The following is a 24,285-nucleotide window of genomic DNA, read 5'->3' as shown; positions in this document are numbered from 1 at the left end:
GTTGCAGCAGAAGAAACCGAGGCTTAAGGAAAGGGTGGGTGAGTTTGGCCGCCACATAATCGTCAGAGCTGGGATTTGAATCTCCATTGATTCCAAACCTCCACTACTTTTCATACTACACCAACAGCTCCCTCTTGCCTCCCTGGGTGTTCCAGAAAATGGTAGGAGCTGGGTGAGGGCAGAGCAGGTAGCGTCCAGGGCGCCCGAGGAGGGGGGATGGGGAGTGGGGGGACCGGGCCTTGTGCAGAACAGGATTCTGGGAAAGAGTCATGGCGGCGCCCAGCCGCGGCGAGAGGCGCGGGTTGCGGCCTCTGGCCCTGCGGTGGCGCTGCTCCCAGGGATGCAGCGGTGCTCAGACTACTCCCTCTGCCCCCTCACACTTAGTTCTTAAATAGGGATGGCAAAATCAATTTCACAGGTAAGTCTGAGGATTGAGGAAGATCCTGTATGCTGGGCAAGTGTCTGGAAAATACCCTCATTCGGTGAGCGTCTTCAATAGACATGGCTTCCCTTCCTTCAAACTGGGGCATCCACTCTTCCTACAAACGCTTCTCGAGGGCTTTTCTGTGTCAGAGCCAGGTACCTGGACGTGGAGGGCAGTATTAGAAATTAAAATGGGCTTCAGGTTAACCTGACTCATTTTATGTTTTAGAAAAAAAAAACAAAACCAGTTTACAATCCTTTTTTCAATGGTTTTATTTTTATATGATATCGATTCAGTGGGAACTTTTTTCTCTATAGGGTTTGTCTGGGTTTAGAATAGGGGCTCCTGTCCCCCCATCCCAGCTCTGTGCTCTGCCTTTTTGTGTCTCTCTGGCAGTGGCCATGAAGGATTAACAAAAATTTAGATGTGGCACATTTATGCTAATGTATCTATTGCAAAATCACTTTCCCTTCAATTTCAAATCTCCCAGGGAATAACTTGGCAAGAAAGAAGGTGGTAATTTTTGTAGAAATGGGTAACTCTAAACCTTTTATTCTAAAAAAAGGTTTGCTGCTCATAATCTTTCATTCACCAATGGGTATTTTTGAAGCTGAAGTCTAAGGCATTTACTTTGGTTTTAGGGCCTGCTATTCTGAGAGACCATGATTACCAACTACCATCAATAAGTTTTAACTTCACAACTTTCAGCAAAATAATTTTCAAGTTCTTATAGATAATGCGTAGGTAATACCCTTATCAGTAAAAAGTGCTTAGGATTGCTAAAAAAAAAAAAAAAAAAAAAAAAAAAAAAAGTTAAAAATTGTGAAATATGCCACATGCTAATGATTTTTTTTTTTTTTTCCTAAGGCCATTTGCCGGTATTGAGATAGGGTTTTTTGCTGTGTGGAAGATATGGAAATTTATATCTTACATCATGATACATTCCACTTCCTTGGTTAAAAATCTTTCATTATCTCTTTTGTAAAATGCATCTTTGGGCTCTAGAGAACAAAAACCTTAGGAACTATGAATAAGGGATAAATTTTCCTTTTCAGAGTTTTCCCTCCTCTCCCCATCCCCCAAAGGGCAGAAATGATTCGGGAAAGATAGGTATTGACATTTGCAAACAGTAGGTCTTCTAAAGAAAAAAAAAATCTAATTTCTTTGGAAGATGATGTCGGAGTTTGTACACTATTACATTTCAAGTAAATTGCTTGAAGTAGCTCATTACTTCAAAGCACATATTCTGAACTGATCTTAGTTTATTTAAAACTTACATACAAGTACATACACATGTTAACACCTTCCAGTTTTAAAATGTTAGTGCACTTAATTGTAGTATGTGGTTTCCTTGGTGAAATGATGCATACATTTATTGATCATCTAATTTTTCCAGGTGATTTCATGTTTGTGTTTTCCTTATAACCTAGCCTATAAGGCAATTTCCATAATTTCCATTTATAGATTTGGAACCTCAGCAGGGCCATGAAATGTAGTCAAATTTACACATCTAGCAATTGGAGGAATTGCATTTCTAATCTCACACATATTCCACTTCCTTTCCTCTGACAAGCTTGGAAATTAAATCTAGAAAGACTTTTCTCCCAGACCAATGTATCTGTTCCTCAAAGCTCCATATGTAGTAAGGCTGGGAAGTCTATACCTCTTTCTTGGATTTTAAGAAATCGTAGAAGTGTGTTCTAAGTGTGAGTTATGAGGACTCATTTTGGTGTCAAGGAATTCTTTTAGTTTCTGTACTTCCACAGGATGTCCACCTTGGATTTGGAGACGTTCAGCTTTGATTTTTCTCCTCAAGGGTGTGTTGAATCAGTCGGTTCAATGTTTTTCTTCAGAGTATTTATAGAAAATATTAGCAAAACCTGTTGTTTTCTTGATGGCACTATGGCAATTTAAGTGGTGGGTGAGGGAAATGTTTGTTGAGCAGCTATAGTGTGTAAAGTCATAGGTAGCGGCTGCCCAGGTATAAAACTGGATGCCTCTGTTCTTACCAACCATATAGTCAAGCTTAAATCACTGTCAAACAGATGATCAAATTGGGTCACGAGAAAGGCATACAACATGTCCTAGGAATTGAAAGGGGGATGGATGCACTTCTGTTTAGGAGGATAAGAAAATACCTTCTTAAAAAAAAATATTTTTAACGTTTATTTTTTGAGAGACAGAGCATGAGCGGGGGAGGGGCAGAGAGAGAAGGAATCACAGAATCCAAAGCAGGTACCAGGCTCTGAGCTGTGAGCACAGAGCTCGACGTGGGGCTTGTACTCAACGAACCTCAAGATCATGACCGGAGCCACAATTGGACGCTTAACCGACTGAGCTACCCAGGTGCCCCAGAAAATACTGTCTTGAGTAGAGATATGTGATGGGCCCTGCTGGGGCAAATAAGATTTGAGCAGGTGGTGATGGGGTCTGGTCGGAGGACACTATCCAAGCATAGACCCATAGGGAGGAAACTGGGGAAACATTTCAGCCCAAAGCAAGCCCTTACCCTTAAGTGATTCTTGCACTCTGCTCAGAGCTACTCACTTTGGCCTCAAACTCTACTTCCAAATCTTTCCTAGTTTTCCTGCATCTGACCTTATAACTGGTTTTCTCACTCATGTCTTCACCTTTCTCTTTGGACTTTCTCTTTGGACACACCCAGCTACTTTTATCTGGCTTTTACTTTAAGAATGAAATGTCCTTCTCAATTACTCAACATTTCAGACTCTTTCTCTACATCTTTATACATTGACCATTGAGGGAAAATAGCTTGTCTGGTCTAGTTCAGCCCCCAGAAACTTACATCCCAGTACGGGTCTTCCTGATGTTGCTGTCACTGGGCTCGCTCAGTCCTCCTAGGGAGAACTCGGTGGGTATGTAAAGAGATGTCATTCTGAAACAGAAACAGCTAATTTAATACCTTGCAACTGTATAATTCTTTGGGGAAAGGAATAGCCAGCAAGGAGGCAGGCCAGATTGTAGAAGCCTTTAACAGCAGACGAAAAGTTTGTTTTTGATTTTGTAGACCAGAGAAGGCAATGAAGATTTGTTAGCAGAGGAAAAAGTCATCACGATGGAAATGGTGTGATGGATCTGGGGCTGTGTAGGCTGTACAGGGACTAGCAGGAACCTTAGTCTGTAGAGAGAGGGTGGAGAGGAAGTGATACATTCTATAGATGTGAACACAAGACAGATGGGAGTTAGTGGCCAATTAGCTTAAATTTCCTTTGGGATCATGTTTATCTACCCAGATCTTGCTTCAAATAAAACAAAAACCATGCCCTCAGCTCCTTTTTATTTTACAGCACAGTTTTGCAGGAAATATTGGCCTCCTGATCTGAATTTGTCTGAAATAGGAGAATGGCCCTTAGGCTCCTGAAATTAAAATGAGCAAATATGCATTTACCCAAACTTGGGATGCTACTGAGTATTCATCACTTTATTCCTCCTTTGTTTAACACACATTTCTCATTTTATTTATCTTGGGCACTGTGTTTTGAAGAAGGTAGGAGGAAAAGGAATGGTGTTCAGATTTGGATAAGCCAGTGTGGATACAGATCCAGGTATGATAGGGTGACATGGAACCACTGACTGAAGTTATTTTGATAATACCTATAGGTACATCTATTCAGTTTATATTTCATAGTCAATGGTCTAGAGGCCTCTGCCAGGTCCAAGTTATAGGGAAGGGAAAAAGATAGTCCCAGTCTTCAGGAGATACATATTCAAGCAACAGACACGTTCACAGATGATATAAAGGCTCCTGTGGAGCGATGTATAAGGCAAGTGAGGAGGAGAAGCTGCAGGATTGCTGGAAGTCTTCATGCAGGAGATCATTTGAACTGAACCTCAAGCATTGAGAAATTGGGGAAGGAAAAGACATTTCTGGCAGAAATAACAATGTGTACCATAGCATGAAGGCTTGAAAGAATGATAGAGTGATAACTACTGTGGTATGAGTATATTGTAGATGGTTTGGGAGGGACAAGAGGACAGGAGGAAGGACAGGAGAGGCAGGAATGGAGGCCTCGAATCATTGAGGCCAGTCTGTGTGTGGTTTTTGCCAGCCCAAGGAGTCTGGAACTTCTCTTGAAGGAAATGAGTGCCATGGAATGTGCTAGAACCAGGGCTGACGTGCTTTGTATGTTAGAAATCTGCTCTGGACTGGGTTACTTGATCTCATACTCCCATCCTACTGCCCCTATTACTTTTCTAGGTAACAGGCTTCTCAAAGGAAGTTGCTGGTTCTCTTTATTTCTTCACTGCCCATTTTGGTTTCTGTTTTCACTGCCCAGTGAAGCTGTTTTTGTTAAGATTACCAAATGTCATTCAAACGGACACTCCTTTGTTTTTCTTCTCTTAAACTCTGTAACAACAATCCACATCATTGCCATCCCCTTTCCTGATCTACTTGTTATCTGCTCTGCCTGAATGTTCTTTCCCTCCTACCTCACAGACTTTTGCTTCTCTAATTTCTTTGCATCCTTCTCTTCTCTCTGACTTGTAAATGTTAAGAGTCCTCCAGGGCTCAGTCCTGGACCTCTGCTTTCATACTGAAAAATCTCTTTATGGGTGACTTCACCTACAACCTGGATTTTAAATTCAGTGCGTATGTCGATGATCCCAAATTTATGTCTCTAGTCCTTGTGTATACATTGAACTCCAAATTTATCACTCCTACTGCCTTTTGGACATCTTCCTGTGAATGTCTAATAGACATCAAAACAGAGTTCTTGATCTGCCTCCTCTTTTATTCTCCTAATGCCAAAAGAGGTATACTTTTCTAGTAGTCTGTATCTCAGAAAAGGACATACGTATCTTTCTAATTACTCAATCCCAAAACCCACACATAGGTATAATCCTTGATTTTTCTCCCTTCTCTCTCTCTCTCCTTGTATCATATACATTAGCAAATCTTATCAGTCTACTTTTTTTTAAACTTAAGTTTTTAAAATAAGTTTTATGTTCACAGCAAAATTAAGAGGAAAGTACAGAGATTTCCCATCTACTCCCCACCCCCCATATGTGCATAGCGTCTCGCATCAACAACCCCCATCAACAAGAGTGGTATACTTGTTATACTTGTTGATGAACCTACACTGATACATCACATTCATCCAAAGCTCATAGTTTACATTAGGGTTCACTCCTGTTGTACATTTTGTGGGTTTGTATAATGACTTGTATCCATCATTATAGTATCATACAGAGTATTTCCACTGCTCTAAAAAATCCTCTCTGTTCTGAACATTTATCCCTACCAACCACCTCCCTTTCCTTCCCTCTCACCCTGACAATCACTGATCTTTTTACTGTCTTCATAGTCTTGCTTTTTCCAGAATGCCATATAGTTGGAATCATAGCGTATGTAGCCCCTTCAGATTGGTTCTTTAACTTACTAATATGAATTTAAGATTTCTCCATGTCTTTCCAAGGCTTGATAGCTCATTTCTTTTTAGCACTGTTTTAGTACTATTCCGTTATCTGGATGTATCACAGTTAATTAACCTGTTCGCCTACAGAAGGGACTTCTTGGTTGCTTCCAAGTTTGGGCGATTATGAATAAAGCTGTTATAAACATCTGTGTGCAGGTTTTTGTGTGGACCTACGTTTTCAGCTCCTTTGGGTAAATACCAAGGAGCATGAATTCTGGATCATGTGGTAAGAATATGTTTAGCTTTCTAAGAAACAGCTAGCTGCGTTCCAAAGTGGCTGCACCGTTCTGCATTCCCATCAGCAATGGATGAGAGTTTCTGTCGCTCCATTAACTCACCAGCATTTTGGTGTTGTCAGTGTTCTGGATTTGGGCCAGTCTAATAGATATGTAGGTAGGTGTGTAGAGGTATGTAGAGGTTTTTCATTGTTGTTTTGATTTGCATTTCCCTGATGACAAATAATATGAAGCATCTTCTCATAGACTTATTTGCCATCTGTGTATCTTCTTTGGTGAGGTTATCTGTTAAGGTATTTGTCTTATTTTAAAATAAGATTGTTTGTTTCCTTATTGTTGACTTTTAAGAGGTTGTGTGTGTGTGTGTGTGTGTGTGTGTGTGTGTGTGTTGTGTGTATTTTGGATAACAGTTTTTCATCGATTGTGTCTTTTGTAAATTCTCCTCCCACTCTGTGGTTTGTCTTCTCTTTCTTTTGACATTGAAATATTTTGTTGGCTTTTTTGCCCTGTATATAAATCAGTTTGTTGATATCCTCAAAATAACTTGGTGGGATTTTAATTGGAATTGCATTGAGTCTATAAATCAGGTTGGAAGAACTGATACCGCGATGATACTGAATCTTTTTATTCATGAACATGGAATATCTCTTCATTTATTTAGTTTTTTGCTTTTGTTCATCAGAGATTTTTAATTTTCCTCATACAGATCTTATACATATTTCACTAGATTTATACCGAAATATTTCATTTTCTTGGGTGCTAATGCAAGTGGTATTGTATTTGTAATTTCAGTTTTTACTCCTGCATTGCTGGTATGTAGGAATATGATTGACCTTTGTGTGTTTACCTTATATCCTGCAACTTTTCTATGTTCGCTTATTAGTTCCAGGAGCTTTTGTTGTTGCTGTTGTTGTTGATTCTTTCAGATTTTCTACATAGATGATCATGTCATCTGCAAACAAAGCCAGTTTCATTTCTTCCTTCCCAATCTGTTTACCTTTTATTTCCTTTTCTTGTCTTATTGTATTAGCTAATATTTCCAGTACATTGTTGAAAAGTAATGATGAGAGGGGGCATCTTTGTCTTCTTCCTGATCTTATTGGGAAAGCGTTACATTTCTCATCGTTCTGCCTTTAAAGGTACATCTCAAATCCTTCCATATCTTTCCATTTCTACTACCAGGTAATGTGTTAAACTCTAGGCTACCATTATCTCTTGCCTAAATAACTGATTTTTTGAGCGTCCAGATTTATTAGCACCCAATCCCATTCTCCACACAGCAATAAGAGTAATACTTTCATACATAAATTATATATTTTCCTCTTTTTAATGTAGTTCATGAATTCCCATTGAACTTGGAATAAAAATCTCAAATCTAAGACATGACATGGCCTTCAATGCCCTATATAATTTGGACTCAGCCCCCTTTCTGACCTTATATCCTTCCCCTCTCTCTTCTCATATTCTCTATCCACCAAAATCTTTTTTCTTCCTCTTACCTCGGGGCCTTCACACTTATAGTTATGTCTGTCTGGAACTGTCTTTCCTTTTGTTTCTGTATGGCTAAATTCTCTCATCATTCAGCTCAAGTGACATGTCTTCTGAGAGACCTTCCCCTATTACACTATTGAAAGTGATCTTCCAGCTACTCTGGAGTAAGCTCACCCTGCTTATTCCCCTCATAACACCTGTTGGTGTTTAAATGTTTGTTTATTTTTGTGTTATGTGCCTCCTCAAATTGGAATGAATTTACTTGAGAAAGAGGTCTGGGGTGTCTTGATCACTGCAATATTTTTAGTGCTAGGCCAGGGCATGCACCTAATAGATGCTCAATAGACTCTTATTTATTACTTATTATATAAGTACAAAATTATGTTATTTCACTCAACCCTGTGTGGCATGCTTTAAATTGTTGATTAGAATAGAATTTCTGATCTTTTCCCCTATCCCTCATCCTGTCCTGTCTCTCACTGTTCCTGGGTGAGTGACCACAACTCTGATGCGGTCAGATTCTAGGATTTCTAGTGAGTATGCATGTGAGAGGTTGTGCATGTGGCAGTGGCTCTTCTTCTGCAGCAGAAGCCTCTCAAGCTCTTTGCCCAGTGGCCACACTGCTCCAGCCTCGTAGTCAGATCCTGGTGCTGGCGTGAGTGAGGTTTAGGATGAAGGGAGTGGCTCCCAGAGTTCTTTAGGGTTCTTTGTGTTCTGGCTTTGTTTGCAACACAGCTCTGTGCTGAAATTTGAACAGGAGCACAATTCTGTATAAAAATTAGTACTTTGAGTTCATCTTTGATTGAGGCCTGCCATTACAAAGAGGATGCTTGGCTGGAGGATGGCAGGTTTGGGCATCCTGGGCTCTGAGGGAATCTGTGCTCTCTGCTGGCAAGAGTCCTTGCATCTGCCTCTGGGTGGCTATCCACTGCTCCACTCTCACGTCATATTTAAATTCCTTCACTTTCTACTATCTAGCCTTTTTGGCGGGGGTGGGGTGGGGGGGGAGACCCCCTGAGAGGTTGATTTATACAAGGTCATGTTGCCTGTAGTGGTGCAGCTGGTGTTAGAATTCCTGTTTCTTGACTCTGATCTTAGTGACTTTTTGCCCTGAAATTCTGCCCATGAACATTGCCTGTATGTCATTTTCCAGTTTTTTGCTTGTTTGTTTGTGGATTAGCCCCGTTTTCATTTCCAAGTTCATAGCAACTTGGACATAAGTATCTGCGTTGATGACTTTTCTTGTGTATCCTACATGTTAAAAGGAGGCAAGAGTGAGCACAAAAATAAAGCATTTAAATACTTGAAATGTATCGTTCAGGTAAAGGGAACAAAATGTAAACTGCCACACTAGTACTAACTTTGTGATGCATATATTTAATATCATCTTACCTTTGTCATATTAGAAACAATGAAGATGCGGGGCGCCTGGGTGGCGCAGTCGGTTAAGCGTCCGACTTCAGCCAGGTCACGATCTCGCGGTCCGTGAGTTCGAGCCCCGCGTCAGGCTCTGGGCTGATGGCTCGGAGCCTGGAGCCTGTTTCCGATTCTGTGTCTCCCTCTCTCTCTCTGCCCCTCCCCCGTTCATGCTCTGTCTCTCTCTGTCCCAAAAATAAATAAAAAACGTTAAAAAAAAATTAAAAAAAAAAAAAAAGAAACAATGAAGATGCTTTCTGGAGAAAATACAGACACATCTGCAAAGGAAAAGAAAGTGCTTATCAAGAAGAGATGTGTATACACCTTGAGGTTTCTTTTCATTTTCTTTATCCCGACTAAGCACAAAAGTTACGTCTTTCAATAGAATCTTTAATATGTAAATGAAATTAGGCAAATGCTTAAGTTGACATATTTTATGCACATTTTACCAGTTCCCTACATTTTCACTGCTGTGCTTGTGCCTACTATCTCCCCTTGTGACATCTAATTTTAGATTTTATGTAGGCAAATGTTATCACTAGGAGACGCAGGACAGTTCACACGAACAATAAAATAACAAAAGTGTGGATGGGCAGCTGAAGAGATGCAAACGATACTGATTTGCCTGTCTCTGGACAGAGTATTAGAGCATATTGTATTTTTGAGCACTATCATTAACTAAATTTATCAAGCTCCTACTATAAGCGTGTCATTTTTTAATGGCTTATTCGTTCTCTGGGAAAGGCACAGCTCTCTCTCACAACTCTCTGAGGGAGAATTAAAGACAAAATGTAGTTCTTAGGAACATGTTTAGGCCATGATGCTAGATGATGAATAATTTAGTGGGAAGAGTGATTAAACTTTTCTCTTATGCAGAACACGTTTTGGATTATTGTGTTCCCCTGATAATTTCTTTTTGAGGATCACCTTTTATTCGATGCAGCTGACAGCATGGAAATGTCCTAGTTGAGAGGACCTTCCCAGTGACTCCATTTTGGAATACTAAGCATGGAGCCTTGGAAAAGGAGGCATTAATAGTTCAGGCAAGTTTTTGTTCCACTTTGGGAGAAGATCCTACCTTTTCCTAGGTTCATCTTTCCATGCCGCCTCTTACAATGATAAGATTTTGAGGGTGAAGACTGGGGTGTGGGTCTGGGTAAATGGTTCTAGGAGGCTGCTTAGTCATGCTCTTTGTCTAGAAGGGCAGAATGAATCCTGATAGCTAAAGTATGGTTCAACATTCGACAGGATAGGATTAAATAGATTAGAATAAAACTTTGGATTTAAGATCAGAGCTATTATTTGCATTAGTCATGACTAATACACTGAGCATACATTGAGCTGAGCATTGTGGCCACCTGGGTGTGGTGATGAGGGGGGTGGACATTGACAGGGGAAGTGCTGGGAGTGCTAGCCTAATGGCAGAAGCAGCAATCAATGGAGTTATTCTTTCTCCTTCCCTTCCATGTTACTTTGTTAGAACACGTTGCACTGATACAGTCTTCTTCCCCCCCATCCTCATCTCTGTTCTTCTCTGAGATTTACAATTACATGCATTTTATACTCATTTTGGCAAGTTCCCCAGTTATCTCTTATCTAGATAAAGTCTGCTCTCTAGCACAACCTTTGGCAATCTTTTCCTAGTAAAAGGCCAGTCGGTAAACATTTTAGGCTTACTGGACCATACAGTTGCTGGTGTAACTACTCAACTCTGCCATTGCAGTGCAAACACAGGACATAAATAATACGTGAATGAGTAGGTGTGGCTGTGTTCCAATAAAACAAAAACAGGTGGTCAACTGGATTTGATCCAGAGGCCCTAGGTGCCAAACAATCTAGTGGATTCCTTGGAAAATATTCTTAAATCTAGTATTCCCTGAGCTTTTAAATGTTTATGATTGTTCTGCTTTAGACTTGATTTTTTTAAATTTATTTATTTTTTAAATTTATATCAAAGTTAACATATAGTGTAATAATGACTTCCGGAATAGAATTTAGTGATTCATCACTTACATATAACACCCAGTGCTCATCCCAACAAGTGCCCTCCTTAATGTCCATCACTTACATAGCCCTTCCCCCGACCCAGCACCCCATGAGAAACCCTCAGTTTGTTCTCTGTATTTAAGAGTCTCTTAGGGATTTATCCCTCTCTGTTTTTATATTATTTTTGCTTCTCTTCCCTTACGTTCATCTGTTTTGTATCTTAAATTCCACACATGTCAAATCATATGATATTTGTCTTTCTCTGACTGCCTTGTTTCGCTTAGCATAGTACACTCTAGTTGCATCCACGTGTTGCAAATGGCAAGCTTTCATTCTTTTTGATCACTGATAAACTTGATTTTTGAAGGACATCTGGACTGGATATAGAATCCTTGGTTCATCCTTTCTCTGTGGCCATAAGAAATTTTTTCTATGCTGCTTTTCAGAACTATGATGCCAACCTGATGCCAATTTGATGCCAAATGATGCCAATTTTTTTTCTTTGTAAGTAACTTTTTTCCATTGCCCTGGAGGCCAGAAAATTTTTATTTTTATTTTTATTTTTGGCCTTAGAGTCCAATAGTTTTCCTAGAATATGCCTTAAAGTTGAAGATTCAGGGTAAATTTTCCCAATTACATTGTGGGTCTTTTAAATATGAATGTTCAGGCCTTATTTTGAAATTTTTCTTGGATTATAACCTTCAATATTAGTTCTATTCCATTATTTTCATTTTCTTCAGAAACTACATTATACATATGCTGGATCCTCTTTGATTGTCTTTGAAAAAGATTTTGAGTTTTACCTTGTGAGTTTTTTTTCTTCTCCTGGCTCTTGCATTACTCTCTTCATTGCCTCTTTTATTTTCAGCAAAATCTATGCTCCGTATTACCTTATAATTTTTTTTTTTTATTTCTTAGATGATTTTGTCTTTTTCTTCAACTTTTTTAAAAATGTTTTTATTTATTTTTGAGAGAGAGAGAGAAAGAGAAAGCTGGGGAAGGGCAGAGAGAGAAACAGGGACAGAAGATCCAAAGCAGGCTCTCCACTGACAGCAGCAAGCCTGATGTGGGGCTTGAATTCACAAATTGTGAGATCATGACCTGAGTTGAAGTTGGATGCTCAACTGACTGAGTCACCCAGGTGCCCCTCTTCAACTTCTTTCTTAAATTTGTTCAACATACTTTATATATAAGTTTTTTCCTGAGTTTTGGTTTTCTAATTCATGGTGTTAGTTTATATTTGGCATTGCTTATTTAACTACACGCTGGCCTCTTATTGTTTTTCTGTACTTTGGTTGCAATTTATAGAATATTTAATTGAGAGTTTTTGGTTCTCCCTTTTTATTTTCTTCTTACAGTGGTTTCCCATGCATTTTGCTATCTTTTCCTATTTATTCTAAGAGGTCTTGGATTTTTTGAAATAGCAATAAACAATTTATCTATGAAGAGATTTGGGGGATTTGGGATACCTACTGTACCTACTGGATTTCCTTTTTCATGGGTCCCCTCTTGTGTGTATTAAAGAAAATGAATGCCCCCTTTCCTCTTTCTTTTTGGGGGATGTGTGCTGCTCAGTAGTGTCTTCTACCTCTGTAATATTATTTCTTTTCCGTCACTAGCAAGTCTTCAAGGGATGGTTCTTTCTCCAAGCTGGTTCCCTCTTCCCCAGAACTAGTGTTTTCCCAAGACTGACACTGTTACACTTGTGTACTTTCAGGTGGCTTCCTCTAGGTTGTCTAGTAGTTGGTCCACCTGCTTTTGGACACTTCATTGGAATTCCCTTGTTTAGAGTGTCTCCTCTACTGAGCATGGTGTTACCTGCATTTCTCTGTCCCTAGGAGTGTGGTGCACTCTCCAACAAATTTGGATGGTTTCTATCACTGTGCCTTCACCAATCTTTATCTTTATGTAGGGTCTAGTCTGCTGTCAATTCCATTTAGTGTATTTCTAATCTCAGGATATTCTTCATGTCTAGAAGTTTGATTTGGGTTTTTAAATATTTTTCATATATTTGTTTGCCTTCTGGAAAATAAGGAGTGTAGTTATAATAGATACTTTAATATCTTTGCTAACTTTTATCTGCTTAATTTTTTTATTGATACATTTTTTTTCTTCTTGCCATAGGTGACTTTTTTTAAGATTCATTGAATAGCTGTAATTTTTATTGGATGCCAGATATTGTGAATATGTGTTGTATGCTGGATTTTTAGTGTTTAAAAAAATTTTTTTTTTGCCTTTTTTACCCCTGGCACACAGTTAAATTTCATGGATATACTTTGAATTACTTGAGGCTTGACTTTAAGCTTTGTTAGGACCTGAAGAACCTTTAATTTAGTGCTAATTTGGCCCACTGCAGAGGCATTGCTCTTTTCGGGATTCTACTCAGTGTCCATCTGTTTGGAAGCCTCTTCCATTTATTTACTTGCTTACCTATTTTTATAAAATTTTTATTTATTTTAGAAAGAGAGGCAGAGAGAGAGCGAGCAAGCGACCATGAGTGGGGAAGAGGGGCAGAGAGAGAGAGAGAAAATCCTAAGCAGGCTCCATGCTCAGCCTGACACAGGGCTTGATCTCACGACCATGAGATCATGACCTGAGCCGAAACTGAGAATCCGATGCTTAAGTGACTGAGCCACCCAGGCGCCCCAAGGCCTCTCTCATTTAGCCACCAGGAACACAGACTGTCTCTGACCTGTGTGAGTCATGAGGATTGTTCAGAATGCCCCTTCTTGGTGGATTTTCCCTGGACTCCTTAGTTTTCTCAACACCCATGCTCTGATCAGTACTCAGGCAAAGACTCGAGGGGGCCCTCTGCCACTCCTTGGGGTTCTGTCTCTCTCTGTGAGGTGCTCTCTTCTCTGGTACTATGCTCTCTGGGTTCTATCCTGCTGGCTTCTCTGAAATCTAAACTCTGTCTCTGCCATTTGGGGAAACTGAGCATCGAGCTCAGTTTAGATTTCCCTCCCCTGTGTTGTGCATAGGCAGTAAATTGGGGCATTTGCAGGGATCCCTTGATTTGTTTCCCTTCTCTCAGGGACCACTCTTAAGCTCTGCCTTTGGCCAAGGTTAGAAAATCATATTTTTTTTTAATGTATTTTGTTCAGTTTTTAAATGAAAGTAGGAAAATTAATTCAGTGCCTGTTACTCTCTCATGGCTAGAAGCAGAAGCCCCGTTCAACTTTATGGCTATTACTCATCAGTGTTGACTCTTTGTGCCTGTGGTCCCACAGGTGGGGAAAGGAATCACCACTCTGGCTGTGCAGCACAGAGTAGAATATGTTTGACATCTGGGTGATTATCTGGGATATCTCTTGCTACTTTGGGGCCCAATTTTGGTGGAAAATAGATAAGGGCAGGGGCCATAACCTGAGGAGGAAATGGTGGTCAGATACCTCATGGAGCTCAGATACCTCATGGATAAGGAATTCAGTCACCTCACCCTTAAAACCACTGAGACCAGCAGCAGCGCTGGCTGGCTGGCAGTGAGAGGACTCTAGAGAGAGCGGAGGAGGACCATGGGGTGTGACAGGTGCAGCCCAGTGAAACCAGGTGCAGAAGTGGGGGCTGTAGTTTGTTGCGTTAACCAGCCCATATCCTGGGGCACTAATACATAAGGGAGGGAGTGCGGAAAGTGAGGCACAGTAGGGGTGAAGCCAGCAGTGGGTGCATTTATGAGCTGGATACCACTGTGAGTGACTGAGGCTCAGTCTTGCTAGAGACTTCCTGAATGACCATTTACAATAAACTCAGTATTATCCACCCGAAGGATAGGGAAGCTGAAGTATTTTCCACAGAGTCTCAGCGTGTGAAATCTTGCATTTCTGGACAGCCCTGCATAAGGTCTAGGCACTAATCTGGTTGCAGGGGAATATCCTCAGTGACAGGCGTAAAGGTGCAGGTACTTGAGATAGGAGGTTGTCATCAGGCTCGGGGTCAACAGCAACAGCATTTAACATACAATACAACTTGCTTGTTTCCTGTCTCCTTCTATTAGTTGTGAGGACCATGAGGGCAGAGACTGGTTCATGAGCACCACCTCTCAGCAATCCCTCCATCCCCTACTCTCTGCTATAAGCCAACGTGTGTTTTTATAGTTCATAGCTTTATCAGAACCACATGGAAGTGTGGTAAGGAATACTTTTCTAAAGGAAGATAGAGGGAAAGGGATGTTGGGAAGACAGAGCCATACAGATGAACTACACAAGACACATTAGCTGCAAAGCACCTGTTTTATTGGGGGCACTAAGCATAAAAAGAGTGAAAGCACATAGCTAGTGACATCCCTGAAGAAATCAGAAGCCTTCTGATCCCTGGGCTAAAACACACCAAGATAATATACTAGCCACGTCTACAGCCTTAGCTGTAGAATAATGAGAAAAGTCTCAGGACAGCAGCTTTGGTGAGAAAGGATTTTCAGGTAATACCACACATCTGTTGTATGAATATATCTTTGTACTTAAAAAGATGTGTATTTATTTTGAGAGAGAGCACAAGCACCAGTGGGGAAGGGGCAGAAAGAGAGAGGGAGAGAGGGGATCTCAAGCAGGCCCAATCTCATGAACTGTGAGATCATGACCTGAGGTGAAATCAAGAGTAGGATGCTTAACCTGTGAGCCAGGTGCTCCTGTTTGTACTTCTACACAGAACCTTATTTTCTAGTCATTGTCAGGAGTTTACTTATGAGTGTTTCCAGAGTAAAATTTCAGTCATTTTCAACAAATCCTATTATTATTGTCCTGTTAAAATCCAAAATTAAAACAACTACTTCAACTGTTAAAAAAAGATAAAATAAATGCCCACTCAAGGTGCCCTGAAGCACCTGGACTATATTAATCTGGATCCCTGACTGTATCAACCAGATGGGAGGTGTGGTGCAGTGGGAAGATCAGAAGCTTTGGAACCAGACCCATGTGGATGTAGCTTCCAGCCTTGCTGTTTGTAAGCTATCACATTGGGCAAGGTGCTTAACCTTTCTGACTTCCAATTTCCTTAATTGTAAAACAAAGCTAATAATTGAGATGATCCACGTAAAACACACAGCGGTACCTTGTACACGGAAGGCAGGCACCTCATCAAAGGTGTAGCGATCCTCAAGGTCTAGTAACAGAGCAGGGTAAAAAGTGGATCCTAGCTCACTTGGTTGATATTGGACATACTTTTTCCTTTTCCCCCTGTCTCTGCATGACTGTCACAATGATTAGAAAGGAAAACCTTTACTAGTTCCAAGACCAGAGTAAGCAGTCAAATCTGCAATTTCCTTTTTATTTTTTTTTAAATATATGTAAACAGGTTTAAGAAAAATGTATGGACACAAACTATATCAACATGTTCCCAAACAAACAAACAAACAAACAAAAAACCCAGGCTCTCAGAAGACAGGAGGGACTACGCTATCTTTCTTATTTTTTTTAACAATCATGCACATAATCTTGACAGTGTTCTGATTCACAATAATAACCACTCCTTACTTGCAACCACTTTTCAGTTTACAGAGCACTTTCACACACATGCCAGTGCTCACAGATGCTTGCTGAACTGGTAAATAGAGAAGCCACAGCGGGCAGCTCAAAACTTCACATTCAAAACACAGACCCTGCCAAATGAAGATGTTTGCCCTTGGCTGGGTCTTGAGGTAGAACATTCGTATATTTGCTCGTCTAGCCCGGTTGGTCAGGTCTTCCCTGAGAGATGCCTGACTCCATGCTTCCTTGGACTTTTTATATCATTTGCAAACATAACATAATTAATCTACCAATCTGTCACCCCTCTGCTCTCCTGAGCTGTGATGTCGAGGCAAAGCTGTCAAGAAGTGGTTTGGACTGCTTTCTGTTCAGAAGACTGCTATGGCTCAATTCATATTTTATTGACTCCTGGAATGTGGCCAGCAAGGCTGGTGTCCTGACCTAGCCACAGACAAGTCTGTAAACTCCACTTAATGATATAGCAACTTGTTTCATTTACCCAATAGGAGGTTTTATTTGCCACTCTTAAGCTCTTCCAGTTTATTTTGTTTGCTTTCCATTCCTCTGCATAGCTTGTAAACCATTCAAGATCTTTGTGGCATAAAATTTGGTGGTGTTTCTATGACTAACCCAGTCAAGTATATATCATCATTATTGTTCAGAGTGTCACGGTTAGATCTGGTACTTGTTAGTAGTGTCTTAGTATCAGAGTTCTCCAAAGCCCTTTTTGAATGGTGAGGATATCGTGGAAAATGTTAAACCAAGATGCATCTCACATCATCTTTTTTTGTGGTCCAAATGAATATTGACTCTAATTGCTGATCGTCATTAAATCTGCTTACTACTATTTTTCAGAAATACCCCCGTGTCTCAACAGGAAGTCCCATGCCCTCAGACATCAATTTTCAGCCACATGACCTCATTTGACCATTATATTTTAATCAGTACTTGATTAAGAAGAATGAGAATATTTGACTAGGTACTTGGAAAAATGGATTCCACTTATATCTTTGCCATTTCAGGCTTTGACAAGTCATTTCACATCTCTGGAATTTGACTCCTGCATTCAAAAACCAAATACGGAAATTCCTAGATTAATGTGCATCCGTATAATATTGGTGTTGCTATTGTAATATATTCTAGGGCTATTTGAACTAGCAATTTATAACACACTAGTAACCAAACATTTTCTGCCCCACCACCATAGGAATCAATGGAGAAACAGAGGAGACAGACAGCTGGAGATAAAAAATATTACTGGTATCACCAGGTTAGAGAACATAGATCTATATCCAGAGTCAGTGTTTCTCTTATCACCCATTTGGCCCAAACCCCCAGAACTGGTAGTCACTCACTGCAAAGGGAGAGCCTGCACGGTTCTTACAGGTGCCTCGTGCCCTTTCCCTCTGGACCTGCTACCCTACTCATTCACACTGAAATGTCCATTACTAAAAACAGGCGACAGGCGCCTGGGTGGCTCAGTCAGTTGAGCATCCGACTTCAGCTCAGGTCATGATTTAACGTTTTGTGAGTTCAATCCCTGCATCAAGCTCATTGCTGTCAGTGCAGAGCCTGCTTCAGATCCTCTGTCTCCCTCCCTCTCCCTCCCTCCCTCCCTCTCTCTCTCTCTCTCTCTCTCTCTCAAAAATAAATACTTAAAAAATAAAACAGTTGAAAGGGGTGTTGATACAAAGGATGTACAAGGTTAGTTAGCGAGCAAGAGGGGAAGGTGGTTTGAGTCTCTATTGCTCTCCCCTTCCCGAAGTTTTACAGATGGGGAAACAAGCCCAGAGAGGTGGGAGTGACTTATTGAGGCTCTCGTACAGGTAAGGAGCCGCAAAACGGAGAGAGGTATTTCTTACTTGCTTTTGATACAGAAATCCTTGTTGGAGGAAATCCAACAATGAATAATAAAGATCAAAGCTGAGCTGCTCTGGGGTGCGTGGGTGGCTCACTCAGTTAAGTGTACGACTCTTGATCTCAGCTCAGGTCTTGATCTTAGGGTTGTGAGTTTGAGCCTTGTGTTGGGCTCCATGCTGGGTGTAGAGCCAAAGCTGCTCTGATTGAAGTGGGTTGGGAGACCAAGCGATCCACTTGTTATGTGCCCTTTTCCCAGAGGAGGTCCTTGAGGAAGTCCCATGCACAGAGGGCTCTCTAGAGCAGCAGAAATGATAGCAGCCTACAACAATTACAGTTGCACACTGTATCTAATAATAACAAGTTAACACTTGGTGCATTGTTCTGATGTAATGCTATGCACTGTTCTAGGTGCTTTATATGCATCTTATTTTTTTTTAATTTATTTGAGAAAGAGCATGTGATCAGAGGAGGCGCAGAGAGAGAGAGAGAGAGAGAGAGAGCAAGCACCAAAATCAAGAGTTGGATGCTTAACCAGTTGAGCCTATGCATCATCTTATTTAATCCTTCCAACAGCACCTACCATGTAGATTCTATAATTATACCCATTGTACAGATGCCTTAATTGAGTCAAGGAGATGTTAAATAAATGGCTCAAAGTCACACAGATAGTAAATAACAGCTCAGGTAGCTGGAGTAGTATGATTTTGCAGCTTTTGTTCGTCACTGCAGCGCTCTGGGTCTGTATGGTGCTGGGTATTCCACAGAAGCTCACCACGAAGGTGTCTGTTTACAGTCAGTAGAAGAGGGAGCTGACCCTCCGAAAGGCTAAGGAACTAAGACTAGAGCATCTATTATAAACGGGAGAGTGGGATTTGCATATACGCTCTGTCTCTACTTCTTCTGTTTCTTGAGTTTAACTTCCGAGCACTGTGCGATGGCATTCACAGTCTGAGAATAAAGGAGACCTGGTTGAAGCCTTTATTTATTTATTTATTTTTGCTCATTACTTTCCATCAGGTGACCCCCAGGAAGGTAGTAAGCTTTTTAAATCTCAGTTTGTCTACAAAAAATAGGTATTATAAGTGTTGGGAGATAATTCTCCTTGAATCCTTCAGGTTTCTACACAGCCAGGTATTAACAGCCAAATTGTTTTATACTATCTTTGCAAGAATGTTTATAGAAGCAAATGGTCTTGGAAAGATATGGCGACTCCTCCTAGAGCAAATTTAATCACCCTTGGGATGATAAAGATAGAAATGTCTCCCTTTCCACCCCAGAACAGATTTGCTCACATTTCAGGGTAATGAAGATAATGGGTCTCCAGAGGGGAAGATGAGAAGCTTTGTCAGAACTTTTACATAAGAATAGAGTCTCCTAATCTCAGCGTTCCTGAAACATGACACTGATGTGTCACTTCTGGGTCAAAATGTCTAAGAAGTGGGTGTGCCTTCTTCACAATCTTCCTTTGCCCTCATTGACTGAGTGGAGGGGACAGTGGTATCATAGGAGCAGGGGCTTCCACAAAACCAAGAAGCCTGAATCTCTGCATTAGACTGTAGAAGGCCACCCAATCACAGACACCCACATTGGACTCCAATGTGAGGGAACAAAGAAGTTTCATTGAGGTAAGTCACTTAGAATTCAAGGTTTACTTACAGTAGCATCTAATATTACCTTAATCAATACAGACTGTATGCAGAAATAGCATTTATGAATTGCTTTCCAAATGCCCAATATCCTGCTAAGAAATTTCACATGCACTATCTCATTTAACTGTGGATTCAACCTTAAAATTATTTTTAATTTTACAGGTGAAGAACCTGAAACTCAGAAAGATTACATATTGCTTGTGGTGGTGGTGGTTGTTTTTTCTTACAAGATCACACAGCAAGTAGAAGGCCAAGGTAAGGTTAAAGCCTGGTCTCTCGGATTAAAAAAAAAAATTATGCTATCCCTTTCTTTAAAAGCTAATTATTTTATCATAGATTCTTTAAATAAATATGGCTCACACACAGAATGCCAGGAATAGCTGAGAACGAAACCAGGGATCTCTCGTGTTTGCTTGATTCCCTCCCTGAATTGTGTCTTGATCGGTTGTTCTTTGTTTTATGAATTTAACCATTCTTTGCTCATTGACCCTTGGCTCCAGACTTCAGCCCTTATCCTCGCTGGGGACATTATTGCTCTCCTGATGGGTTAGATATGTTCTTCGAGGTCTGCTGCATGGTCCTCCCTTCTGGCAATTGGCACAGGGAACAATGAATGTGAGAAGCCCCACATTCCACTCTGGCCTTCTAGGACCTGTACTTACCAAGACGACGCTGCCTCACCTCCTTTCCCACTAGGGAATCAGAATGATGCTGATGTTATAAGAGTATTTCCAAGGTGTTTCTCGTTGCCTGTTTGCAGTGCATTGCCAGGCTCTTAAAGAATGCAATATAAATTTTAAGCCCAGTAGTAAAGTATAAGTTACTACATAATAGAACACTTAAATTATGGAGGGGAGAGCATCATCCTGAGATTTCTCAAAGGAGTACTTGTGGAAGGGCTATGTCTGCTCAGTGTAACCCTTGAAAGCAGTAATGCTATCCAAAATCCGTGTTTTTCAAGAACTAGAAAGGAAAGTGTTTAGTTTTTCTAAACTGGCATGTGCGTGTTGTTTCCTCTGGCAGACTGGAGACTCCTCCAGACAGATCACAAAGGCTTCCTGTCCCTTTGTCTCTCCCTTACCCTCAGGTTGCTGATGTACTTAAGTGCTCATAAATTCTGGGGGCCCTTATTAGTCCTTGGAGAAGATACTAACCTTTCCCATAGACACCAGTGAGGTAAATAAAGACCATTAGACAAAATACATACCTATTATGTTGGTATTAAGTATTGAGAATGATTCATGAATAATGTAGTTATTTAAATTAGATTCACTGGGCATTTGCAAGGTGCCAGATTCTAAGACATGTACTGGAGTTGCAAATGAGCAGAAGACAAAGTTCTGGCCTTCAAGAGGATTATGTACTACTAGGAGAAGTAAGCTTTCACAAAGCAAAATTTAGGGGTAACTAAGAGGTACAAAGTTGTATGTGGCCTATAGCTATTAATGATTCAGCCCCATGAACAAAAATGTTCCCACCAAGAAAAATCCAGGCTCATATAGCTTTCCCAGAAAATTCTACCAAATAATTAAGGAAGAAATCTTATATAAAATCCTACTGAGAGAGAAGACATGATAATATTTCCTATTGGTCTTATGACTTGCATAGTAAAATCTGACCAGGATATTACCAAGAAGAAGCATTAAAGGGCAATCTGACTTGAGAACTTACATTTCTGAAATATCTAGTTTGGACATGATAGATTGCCCTTTTTGACACATGACAGTTCAGTATGTTCATACATTGTTAAGGATTTTTTTATGTGTGTCCATGACCATCATCATTTGCCAATGGTATGATTTTGCATGTCACAAATCTAAGAGGATACACAGGTCACTTAGCAAAATTAAAAAGGGAATTTAAGGATCCGTGGGTGGCTCAGTTGGTTAAGCGTCCAACTCTTGATTTTGGCTCAGGTCATGATCTCACAGTCTGTGGGATTGAGCCCCACCTCAGGCTCTGTGCTGATAGTGCCAGCACAGAGCTTGCTTGGGATTCTCTCTTTTTCTCTCTTAGTGTAAATAAATAAACTTAAAAAAATTAGAAAACAAATTTAGAGGAATGAATCTAATCTAAAGATGTGGAACACCTCTAGGCAGAAAATTTGGGAGAAAATAATAAAAGCTAAGTAAATGGAGACATATTCTATGTCCATGGAGTGCAAGACTCAACCTAATCAAGCTGTCAGTTATTCCTAAATGCATGTATGGATTCAATTTGATTCCCAGCAAAAGTCCAATAGTTGGTATGACTATGCACAGAATTATTCTATTTCTATGGACTAGTAAAGGGTCCCAAACAGCTAATACACCCTCGAAAAAGAGAACTTGCTACACTAAATACAAAGATTGGTTTTGAAGCTACAGTAAGTAAGATAGCAAGGGAGTAAAGGATAGGCAGATAGTCAAGTGGGACAGACTTGAGATCCCACAGACTTACAGACAGATACAACCCCCCCCCCCCGCCAACACACACAAGCGCTTGATTCATGGCACTGCAATAAGTTGATGCCAACCTCAAGCCATATGCCAAATCAGTGAAAGTCAAAACGATGACATTTCTTTCTTTCTTTTTTTTTTTTTAATTTTTTTTCAACGTTTTTTATTTATTTTTGGGACAGAGAGAGACAGAGCATGAACGGGGGAGGGGCAAAGAGAGGGAGACACAGAATCGGAAACAGGCTCCAGGCTCCGAGCCATCTGCCCAGAGCCTGACACGAACTCACAGACTGTGAGATCGTGACCTGGCTGAAGTCGGACGCTTAACCGACTGCGCCACCCAGGTGCCCCACGATGACATTTCTTGAAAATTGAGAAGAATATCTTCATGTCATTGGGGTAACTTTTTTTTTAACTAAATAAAAAAAAAAAGTATTAAGCAGGGGCGCCTGGGTGGCTCAGTCAGTTGAGCGTCCGACTTCAGCTCAGGTCATGATCCGTGGGTTCGAGCCCTGCATCAGGATCTGTGCTGACAGCTCAGAGCCCGGAGCCTGCTTCGGATTCTGTGTCTCCCTCTCTCTCTGACCCTCCCCTATTCATGCTCTGTCTCTCTCTGTCTCAAAAATAAATAAAACATTAAAAAAATTTTTAAAAGTATTAAGCGTAAGAAAAAACTTGATAGAATATGGTAAAATGTAAAACTTCTATTCATCAATAACCTTCATTTAAAGAGTGAAAAAAAAAATCGTGAGAAAACCTGCTTGCAATACATGTAACTAACAAAGGGCTTTTACCTAGAAAAAAAGGAGCTCTTAGGAGCTCCTGGTGGCTGTCGGTTAAACATCTGACTGTTGATTTCAGCTCAGGTCATGATCTCATGGTTTGTGAGTTTGAACCCTGCAGTTTGGGATTCTCTCTCCCTCTCTCTCTGATATCCCACCTCAAAATTAATAAACATTTTTAAAAATTAGAAAAGAAAGTATAAAGATCTTCTATAAATCAATAACAGAAAGACAACCTGACGGGGAGGAGGAACCAGGCAAGATAATAGAACAGACATTACACAAAAGAGGGTATCTAAATGGTTCATACACAGATGGACAGGTGTTCAGCTTTATTAGGTAGCAAGGAAATGCCACATGTGGGGCCCTGACACACCCACCAGAATGGCTGAAACTAAAAAGACACCCGGTATTGGGTATTGGTGAGGTTGTGTATCAACTGGAACCCTTATTTACTACTGATGGTTGTATAAATTGGTATGGTTGCCAAAAACATAGTTTGCAATCTTCTAAAGTTGGCAATACTATGCAATTTCTTGACCTAGCCATTCCATTCCAAGTTAATTACCCAACAGATGTGTCTACCAGGTGATAAATGTGCTTATAACAACTTTATTCATAATAACCAAGATAACTCAGGGATCCCCGAGCCAAAAAAAAAAAAAAATGAGTACTATATCCCAGTGAAAAGACATGAACTGTAGTAATACAGAGCAAAGCACAACATATTTGCAAATATGTTGAAGGTAAGACATTAGACATAAAAGAATGTGCCCCATATGATTCCATTTGTATAAAAGTCAAAATAGGTATAATTCTACTCTACTCTGAACTGGAGTGAGTAAGGATGTATAATTGAGTGCTAAAATAGGAAGAGAAGGAAATGATTACCATAAATTAAGACAGTAGTTCTGTTAAGAGGAAGGGACCTAGTTGTGATTAGGAAAAGCTAGCTTTTGGAATTGGAAATGTTCTATTTCTTGACTTGAGTGGGAGTTATGTGGATATTTATATTAATTTATTGAGTTTTATATTTATTTATATATACATACTTTCCTGGACATGTGTTGTATTTTACACACACACACACACACACACACACG

At 40.3% G+C, this 24,285-nt stretch overlaps 1 long non-coding RNA gene across 1 annotated transcript in view; it reads left to right on the top strand.

The window, feature by feature from the left end:
• The first annotated feature begins 266 nt into the window (after positions 1 to 266).
• Positions 267 to 24,285, top strand: part of LOC131484379 (uncharacterized) — a 197,248-nt gene continuing 173,229 nt past the window's right edge. Inside the window, exons 1-2 of the long non-coding RNA XR_009248206.1 lie at positions 267 to 418; positions 20,125 to 20,217. This is a non-coding gene — a long non-coding RNA (uncharacterized LOC131484379). The remainder of the gene's footprint in view (positions 419 to 20,124; positions 20,218 to 24,285) is intronic.

Source organism: Neofelis nebulosa, chromosome 9 (assembly GCF_028018385.1).
Source record: "Neofelis nebulosa isolate mNeoNeb1 chromosome 9, mNeoNeb1.pri, whole genome shotgun sequence".
In the NCBI taxonomy this organism is placed as follows: Eukaryota; Metazoa; Chordata; class Mammalia; order Carnivora; family Felidae; genus Neofelis; species Neofelis nebulosa.
The sequence above is the reverse complement of the archived record's forward strand: the minus strand, read 5'-3'. Positions and strand labels throughout refer to the sequence as shown.